Genomic DNA, 10,685 nt, shown 5'->3' with positions numbered 1-10,685 from the left:
GTTTCGAGAAAGACAGGTATACCAAGGATTTCCTCATTGACAGTGCGATGCTTGTCTTGCCAAAAACTTCCCACCATTCTTTGCTCAAGAGAGGAAAGCATGAGCCATTTTGAAGAACCAATGACGAAGAGTGTCTGGGTTCCTTTGGGTGACCTCGGCCATTGACCTAGTGCGTGGCAATATGCTAAGTGTGACAAAGGTCAGTGACCACCGCTCAAACTTTAAGGTATAAATAATAATTTTGCAGAAAGGCATTGAAGAAAACTAACCCTCTGGTTCACTGCCCTCTGGGAGTCCAGGGGGTCCAGACCACCCTCCCCCGAAAGACTTACCAAGTACATAAATTAAATAAACAAAATATACTTTGTTAGCATTTGTTACATAACACTAGGGAACAGCCATTTTGCATCCTGTTAGTGTATCCATAGAATGCATGAAAATGTATCGTTCTTTTACAAATTCGATAAATACTCATTCCGACCATCGACACACATCGAAAATTATTGCAATCGACTCCATATCTGTCTTTTATCCATGTTTTTTCTTTCCTTCGTACAATAGTTTTTTTTACAGCTTACAAGCTTTTATTCCATACTGGACGTTCATGCAGAGAATTATTTTCGTGTTTTATGTTTAAAGAATATTCATATAGATAAAGTTAATAACTAATACAAGGTTCATGTCTCTATCGTTTTTTGTACCAAAGTTAAATTCGTTTAAAGTATCGGTTGCGTGACTTATGAGACACCCTGTATATCTCGGAAATGTGGCATGCTGCACAAATTTTAAGACTTTCTCTGAATTCCTCTCACCGAAATTAGTCATTTCATCCAGCATCCAGAAAAGAAGTTGAAATGTGTTCCCTAGTGTAATCGATGATTATTTATTACAGCCGAACTTATTGGAAGACGAGAAATTAGGGTCATGGGCTTTAAAGGACAGTTGCAAAGATTTATGTCCACAATTATTCATAATGATATGCATAAAATGAAGACTAAAATTGGTAAACCCTGTAAGTGCCACAATAATTCAAACACCGTTCCATACGTTAAACTGTGAAATGTGCCATGCTTTATAATATGGTAAACGTGAAATGTGGCTGGTACCCTCTAAGTAGTTCAAAGAGCGTGTAAAGAGGTTACTAGTGTGCACGGCTGATGTGCGGGACGATGCAATTTCCCAACACTTTCGCTTTTGGCACTTACAACGTTTACCACTTTTAGTCCTCAAATATTAACCAGGAACTTTGCTTTTTGTCAATTGAATCCAACTCCTTTCTTTGTTATTCAATAAATATTCAATTCCTTATCTATTTGACATTAATTTCTTTGTCAGGGCAGTTGTTTTTATACAAATTTTAGCGTTCTTAACTACACGTAAGCTAGATAATGAACTATATTTTTATCTATTTGTGTAATAATAACAATACAATATTAATGATTTTACAGCTTTTTTAAAATTATTATTATTATTGTTGTTGTTGAGACACTTTGTCGGACCCTCCCCAAAGTATTTCTAGCTCCATGCCTGTCAGCAATATAGTTTTTCAATCCTGGGCAAGAATAATCCATTCTCCACTATCCTTACCAATCTCCTTCATGTTCATATTAATATTGTCCTTCCATCTTTGTCCACTAGATTTCCCAACAAGGAGCATATTAGCCTCACATACCATATTCGTAGCGTGATATGCTTACCACTCTGCCACGGGGTCCGGCTTAATGACCTATCGTTAGAACGCGAGGCAATAGTTTACCTTACTAACTGGTAAAATATATAAAATTTGGCACACCTAAAAAAAAAAAAACCTACTACTTCCCAAAATTAAATCACAAATACACCATTGATGATTGGGCATCCCCAAATTCGCAGGTGAATATTCTCAGGGTGGCTGGTCTCCCTCTGCAGTCGCCCTTGGTTGATGTGGTTTAGAAGAGACGTTACTTTCTGAAATGAAGCCTATTTCTATCATTCGTCTCTTCACTGATGTGGATGGATACGTTCATCCAATCCTCGAGTAGCAGTTTCTTCGTTGCATCGACAGAAGATTCAACACGATTACAATTAGCTTGCAGAAAGCAATCTCCTGGGCCTCCACGATGGCGCAGTGGTAGCGTCCTCGCCTTGTAATCAAGGTGTCCCGGGTTCGATACCCGCTGGAGGCATATAGTGGTTCGGATTCCACTTCAAACTATAGGTCCAGTCCCGATTAGCCTTTCTGTGCATAAAGTGGACTTAAAACACCAAATCAACCAACCAACCAACTAGTACAGTATTCAAATTATAAAGTAAAATCTTTTACAAATTCACTATAATATTAATTTAACTCAAAACCTGATTATAAACAACATTTTTAGTTTCACCTCCAGGAGCAAGAATAAATAAATTCTTTGGTGAACCGACCCTTGAGCAAGCAACAAAAAGTTGTCCGTGCGAGAAGCATGGCGATGTTAAATCCACTCTGCAGTACTTAATAGACAGCTCCCGTACTTGTTGAGAAAGCAAGTCTCAATGGAAATTGTAATATCTTAAAGTTAAAAGGGAGATCAGTCGGCAGGCCCGAATTTCCCAATAGGCCTCATAGGCGCGGGCCTAGAACGGCACAATTGTTTTTTTTTAATTTATGAGGAATACATAATTCTTGGATTGCCTTCTTTTTTTCTCCTGACACACGAATGGAATGACTTAATGTAGTTGTATTGTAAATATAAATTAACGAAGAAATTAAGAGTGAAAGGCTAGCAGGGCTCGGAACTAGTTTATTAATTTGTTGTTTTAATTGTCTCCGTTGTTGCTTCGAATGTACAGTATTGTGCTGAGCCGGATAGGCGATTGCGGCAAGACCGGGGAGCCTGCTGTTTGCTTTCGAAAGACAACACCGGCTTGGCTGCATTCCAGGAACACAGTTCCTTGTTACTGCAGCATTGGCCGCATATCAAAAGCATGTGATTCGCGTTGATTTGTTGAGAATTAAACTGTCGGCGCAAACATTATTAAAGGGGTTTCGCATTGTACTATTCTACTGTTAGTTGCTCGAGAATATTATTCAAGAAGTAGGTGGTGTGTCGCGTCTCGCGTGTGTCAATGTCCGACGTGCGTTTGTTGGGGTAAGTTTAAAACGTCATTACGCTCATTATGAGTGTCATATTGCTTTGTTACGTTTTTGTAAGTAACTATCATTTAATTAATACTGCATGCCGTCAATAGTAGAAATAGTAATACAGAAAACAATGATTTTTTTTTCATTCTTGATAAACGGTATGGAGGGCGGCAGAGCTTGTTTGGCCTAGGGGCGGCAAAGAGGTAAATCCGGCCCTGTCCGTCGGAATGATTTGTTTGCTTGTTCGAGTTGGTGTTTTAAGTCCACTTTATGCACAGTAAGGCGACTTGGGACTGGACATTTAAAGTGGGATCCGATCCACTATGTGCCTCCACCGGGTACCGAACCCAGCACACCTTGATTACAAGGCGACGGCGCTACCACTGCGCCATCTGGAAGGCCCGTCGTAATGAGTGATATCCGTGGCAAAAAAACTGTTTCACCCTTTCCCTTTCCTGTTAAGTTAATCGCTTCAATTACATTCCCCAGCATAAAGCTATTCGGGATTAAATGTCATCGTGAATGTCACCAATTAGCTTAGCGACTCCGAAAACTATGGATTCGACACTTATGTATGCCATTTTTTACATTTTATTTTTCACCCCCCTCCCCCCGCCGATACTGAACAGCATTCGGAGTGTCACTATTCATCTTAGCGACCCCGAAAACGATTGATTCCACACTAATATCGGTCATTTTCGATTATTTTTATAGTTCACCCCCTTCCCATCCCCACCCCTAGGGGTGCGGGGATGTCTTACCCCCACATTATTTCTTTCCAGATTGCATGTTATATGTGTACCTAGTTTGGCTATATATAGATTTAAACTACTCGTACATTTCAGAAAATGTATCTAAATTGATTGAGTTGCTGTTTTGAGTTCTCTTTATGCACAGTAAGGCTAATCGTTACTGGACCTGCGGTTTAAAGTGAAATCCGAACCACTATATGCCTCACCGGGTATCGAACCCGGGATCACTTCATTATCAGGCTACGACACTACCACTGCGCCATCGGGGAGGCCAAAAATATATCTAAAGATGAAATACATGGGTCGACGGCTTCCGTACGTTTAGCAGTAGATTTTTTTCTTATTATTATTTGCTTTACTTTACTTCGCTTTTGTGCCACTTTTGGCTAATTGCGAAGATGGGGATGAGTGATGATGGAAATTGATGAATGGACACTCACTAACACCCATGCCCAGGCCACGATTCGAATCCGGGATCCATGGCGTCGTAACCGTACGTTTAGTGTTAATACGTTACTCCTCACGACATTTCTAGCTAACCTGCGTGGCGGAGTAGTTAGCACAAAGCGCTATAACGCCAGGGGCCCCGGGTTAAAATCCCGGCCTGGTCACGGGTGTTCTTTGTGAATATTCCTTCATCATATCATCACTCATACTCATCTTCACGATTAGAAAAAGGTGGCAGAAAATCGGAGTATAATAAACCAAATCAATCAAATTTCTAGGAATTTACACCAAAGTTGATTTCCCAGGGAATTTTGACGAATCAGGAGCCTTGATTTTGCTGACTTATCAGCTTCTTCAGAACTAACTCGATTGAATTTGCTTTAAAAACTAATCGAATTGTACGTCTTATATTTAAAGAAAAGACGTAGTAAATACGATTAACCGAAGTTTCCAAGGTTATTGAGAACTATCATTAACAGTCCCTTCACACGTGCCATTACATAACAAGGAAATGTGATGTCAGCAAGCATACCAGAAGAGTATGACCTCGACTTATTCCCATGGTATTTAGTGAAGTTAGCATTATTTTAGATGCAATACCGATGAGCAGCTGTTTATTAAGACAACAAGCACGTTTTAGCTATCTGAAAATCTCTTTTTCGTACATGAATATACAGCTCGAGCAGAAAAACACTCCCTGGTTTCAAGATGTCATAAAATTAAAAGTTACTTGAATATTTTGATAAAATTGATATCCAAAGCTCAGTTAACTCAAAATATTTTAATATCTTTCTATTCAGAATCGCTAGTAGTGAATTCGGTAGCTAGAGGGCAGTAACATCGAAAATGGCGTTCACTCCGCAGCAAAGAAGCTGGTGCGTGTTAGAATTTGCCAAAACAAGCAGTGTTGTGAGAGTGCAACGTGCATTTAAACGGAAGTTTAATGTTGATCCACCTACACACAAATCCATTCTGCAGTGGCATAAAACATTTGTTGAGAGAGGATGCATTTGTGATCAAAGAAAAGAACATTCTGGCCGACCGTCCATCTCTGAGGAAATTGTGGAGCGTGTGCGAGAAGCCTTTGTACGCAGTCCCAGAAAATCAACACGTCAAGCCAGCAGGCAGTTGCAGGTGCCACAAACTACCGTAAGCAAGATTTTACGGAAGCGTTTGCGTTTTCACCCGTACCGGCAGCAATTGGTTCAAAAGTTATATCCACAAGACAAGGTAAAGCGACGTGAGTTTTGCGAGACTATCCACACTTTAATGGAGGACGATGAAACCTTTCTGACAAAGATCATTTTAGTTATGAGGCGACCTTCCACTTGAGTGGAAAAGTGAACAGGCATAATGTTAGGATCTGGGGAAGCGAGCATCCGCATGCCACTCTTGATGTGGAACATGACTCACCCAAGGTGAATGTTTTTTTGTGCAGTGTCAGAACGTCGAGTGTACGGTCCGTTCTTCTTTGAGGGGCCAACAATCACAGGTGAAAGTTACTTAACAATGCTACGTGACTGGTTAATTCCTCAATTTGCTGCAGAGAGAGGTGACTACATTCTACAACAAGATGGAGCGCCCCCACACTGGCATCAATCTGTACGCAGCTTTCTGAATGACAACCTCTCACAATGACCCAATGATCAAAATCTATGCAAGTGGCCCCCACGATCACTGGACATGCCAGTTTGTGACTTTTTGTGAGCAGGTCTATGTACCTCCACTACCCACAACCTTGAATCATCTTCAGGAACGCATTAGTACAGCTGTCAACTTCATCACACCGGATACGCTTGAGAAGGTGTGGTTGGAGCTGGATTATCGTCTGGATGTTTCCTGAATAACAGGTGGCTCGCACATTGAGCATTTGAAATTCCAATGAACACCACGAAAACTTTATGAATTTTTACAACTACTGTGAACATTTCTGTAGAATACTACTTTTGGTATTAAGGTTATACCCTTTCAAAACCAGGGAGTGTTTTTGTGCTCACACTGTATTATATTAGGATTTTCACACCACAATCTCTCATATTTTTTTTGTGGAAAATGGAAAGTGACTATGTGTTTAAAACAAAAAAAATCAGCAAACTTTTTTATAGTTTATTGTCTAAACATTATGCATTGTCTGTTTCAAATCTCTGGTGTACTAATAATAGTATTCGAAAGTTTCCAATAGCTGAGAGATATTATTTCGGTTATCAAACCATACAGGTAAATATTAAATGTGTCACATTCGAATTACAAAATTAGCTGAAAAAAAATTATGTTAAGGGACCACATGACCCATGTTCAGAGATAAAATATTTTCCTTTTCTATTGATTCGTTACAATGTTACAAGCTAACAAAAAAGAGACAATACCACTTTGAACCGATACCGATACTTGAAAATTGCAATAATTAAAATTTGTTCAAAATATTAACAATACTTTTTGTGTAAATATTCTTCTCCAATTATATGCATCAATTTACCAGAAATTTGCTTTAGAATATCCAATAATTACATCAGAATATTAAAATAGATATTATGTAATTGCAAGATATAATTTTTTAGTGCAAATTGATGCAAAATAAATAGGAAGTTTGAATTTTGCATATTCTCCAGAATAATAAGGCTCAGCGAAAGAATCGCGCGGCATTTTTGCGTACCCCGTGAAATACCAATATGCCGGAAAAGTATAGGCTGGTTCACAGAAGTCCATTTTCCCGCCTGTATGATGGCAAACCAACATGACATTTGATCGCATATGTGACGTTGCTTCCTGTCTTGAAACGGCGCATGCCAGTGTTGCAAGTAAAACGCATATTTTGAGAAAAATGACTTATTAACAACAGCATTATGTGTTGTAAAACGGTATCGAGGAACACGTTCGGTAATTCAACAGGCAGTAAACCAATGACATGAACAACGCTGGAAAAAGAAACAACGTATTGAAATGGAAGTTGTTGAAACTGATGTAGAAGGAATAGAAACGAGTTCTGACTCAAGCATATCCAAAGTTATTCTATCTACTTGTCCTTCTGATACTGGTTGTCTGTGACACACTAAACAGATGACAATATAATAAAACTTTGAATGAGGAACTGATTAAATTGACGACGGAACAATCACAATGATATTGATCCATTAAATACAGCCAGAGATAATTTAATGTTCATGACATTGTGGTTTAAAGCATCCAAGTTTAAAGTTGGTACATCATGGCTAAAACAACCAACATTACAGAAATCTTTGCTCCAGATCTTTCATACTATTCGCAAAAGCAAGCAGGTGCACGACAGGAAAGGTTAAAATGTTTTCTTATTGTTGTTGTCAGTTCCATTATGCAAACAGCATATCGTGCGCACGGGGGGCAAGGGGGGCAATTGCCACCTTTAATCATGAACGTCCGCAGATTTTTTTCACGGATTAACAAGCAAGGTATTTTTCCACGGGGCATATTACCCCGATAATAGTGTTACGCCCACAAAAAAACACCACTTGAAATTGAACTTATCGCATTCCAGCAATTTAGTGTAGAGGAATCTTATCTCCATTATTAAACGATGAAGTAAAATAAAGTAAAAGAAAGCAAGACTAGCAGAATCTGAAAGTAGCAGGACAAAAGGATACTCAAGATGGTATAAGTTTGCACGTCTTTCTTGCACAGAGGGGCAATTGCTCCCTCGAGTTGGCTCTGGGCGTAAAAGAGAATGCCATGGCGCCCCATGAATTTTCTTGCACCGTATTAAATCAATATTGTTTTCAGTTCTAAAGAATTTGAATCTAAAAATTTTCTTGCTCGCTTCGCTTACAATTTCTTTCTTTTCTGTGATGCATTGTAAATTGAGAGAGAAGTAAGAACAACTAAATACTTCAGGCTGTTGTTGCTAAATAATTTAATCTTGAATGCATGAACAATTGTTCACAGGAAAAGGAGTTTGCACATTTCAGAGACAATTTATGTCATTCTTGCTGTTTGTTATGGACCGGATGCATTGATTATGTAATGTATTTAAAAAATATATTTTATATATAGCGATATGTATGTATATATATATATATATATATATATATATATATATATATATATATATATACACACACACACACACACACACACATACAATAATACTGTAGATCAATGAGGTGAAATGAGGTTTTTCTTCCCCGACTGACCTTTCATTAAGTCTTTTGTCCCCCCCTAATCAGAAATCTGCGCACACTTATGGCAAACAGTGATTCTCTCCTTGTAGCAATTGACCGTAAGTCAAGAAGGAAATAAAAGTTTTTGGTGATTGTTTTCCTCAACAGAATGTTGGAGAGACAGGTTTCTAAATAAGCCTGTTTCAGTTGACCATGAACGTGAAAGGAAAGTGCTAGGTGTTGGTTGCCTAAAATGGCGGACACATGTCAAATTTGATTACGCTGATAAACCAGTCATCCATTCTGACTCTTTCGGTGTGCAGACTAATCTTCAAGTGTGGTCCTGAAGATAAAAAAGTTAAGATCTGGAGGATGTTATAGCCATAACATTGGTCTTTCCCGATGCATTAGTCTAGCGATTTAAGTATTGAATTAGTAATTGAAGGTCCAAGGTTGGAATCAGTAGCATTGTTGCAGCATTTTGAAAAATAAGACTCTAATTAAATGAAGTATCATCAGTCGTTAATTTCGAAACTTACCATTCAGATGAGTGAATATCTAGCACAACTCTTATCCATTATTATTTTTTAACAGTTCATACAGTTAACCATAACCCACAGCGCTACAGCCCTTGAAGGGCCTTGGCTTACCTACCGACTGCTGGTCTCCCTCCCACACTGTTCCTCCGTCACCTGTTATAGCGTGGAGGACTCAGACCAGTGTTGGGGTGACGGGTGATTGTAGGTCTTCTTGACCAGGTTATGCTCACTCACTCGGAGCTTCCCAATTTCCTCACGATGGTGGGTTGGCACCGGCCCTATACGTAGGCCGAACAAATTCCGACCAGAGCCGGATTCGAACCTACACCGTCCCGCAGCGAACGATCTCAAGACGAGTGAACGCCTTAACCCGCTCGACTACGGAGGAGGACATTTCATACAGTTAGTGTACTGAAATGATAAGTTATTATATTTTGTTATAAACTTTTACACATCTCGTGAAGGAAAAGCTTTAAGAGTTAACGGCAAATTTTACTAATTAAATCTCTATTTTTTGGCCTTACATAAAACTCTATTTTTTTATTTTTGAAAACTATGGATCCATTTGTTCTGCTGGTAGAATATGAAAACAAACTGGTTTATAAACAAGTAAATATCAACAATTAACACATTGTTACATAGTGCGGGAGTAAAAGTGGCAAAAAGTGTGCGGGGTGGGGGGGGGGGCAACTGCCCCATTTTCGCCCCCACCGCAATCGCCGCCACTGACTGTGGATTTTCTACATGATGCCATATTCACCTTTGCGAGAGGCTAGATTATTTGTCCGCTCTAGTTAGATATCGAAACTATTCGATATCTATCGATTTTTCACAAAATACTAAAGGTAGGAACATACAAATCGGTAGACAAAAATATTATTCTAATACAAACTTAATTTAGTATAAAATCCTGATCGGATTATCTCTCTCTCTCTCTCTCTCTCTCTCTCTCTCTCTCTCTCTCTCTCTCTCTCTCTCTCTCTCTCTCTCTCTCTCTCTCTCTCTCTCTGGTAGTTTAAAAAATCGAAAGTTACAATCGATAGATGTTTAACGTTTGATATTTCGATATGTAAGGTATCAACTAATTCTATTTTTATATCATCACTACTCGTGCATTTCTTTCTTTGTTTGCCTCCCCGATGGCGCAGTGGTAGCGTTGTCGATACCCGGAGGCGCAAAGTGGTTCGGATCCCACTTTAAAAACTGTAGGTCCAGTCCCAATTAGCCTTACTGTGCATAAAGTGGACTTAAAACACCAAATCAATCAATCAATCTTTCATTGTTTAACAAGGTTTGCTTGTACGACCCAAGACTCCAAAACCAGAGTGTTCTAATGAAGGCAAGTATTAGTATACAAACACTTCTGCGAAACATTCACACGGTTATAAAATAGTGTCCCTAATAGTGAGTAATTTACAGCTCTTTTTCGCACACACATGCACTATAACACGCATGACACCAACAACTGTAACACACACCCAACGTTTGGAAACCAGTTTCCTTTCTGCAATTAGAAGGCTTACTCAGATAATTCTCATCATAATAGAAGTTGCTATGTGTAGGATAGATCATACAATAAGAAATATGTTCAAATAATAAATAGTGTGCAGACTGTGACGTAAGCAGGGATGTTCCTTGAAATGCAACATTTCTAGGTTTTGCTCAAGTTGATCTTCACGCGAGAGCACGCTCATGTGGTAATAATCGCCAGCCCCCG

Source organism: Lepisma saccharinum, chromosome 10 (assembly GCF_977018435.1).
Source record: "Lepisma saccharinum chromosome 10, izLepSacc3.1, whole genome shotgun sequence".
In the NCBI taxonomy this organism is placed as follows: domain Eukaryota; kingdom Metazoa; phylum Arthropoda; class Insecta; order Zygentoma; family Lepismatidae; genus Lepisma; species Lepisma saccharinum.
Note: the sequence above shows the minus strand (reverse complement) of the source record.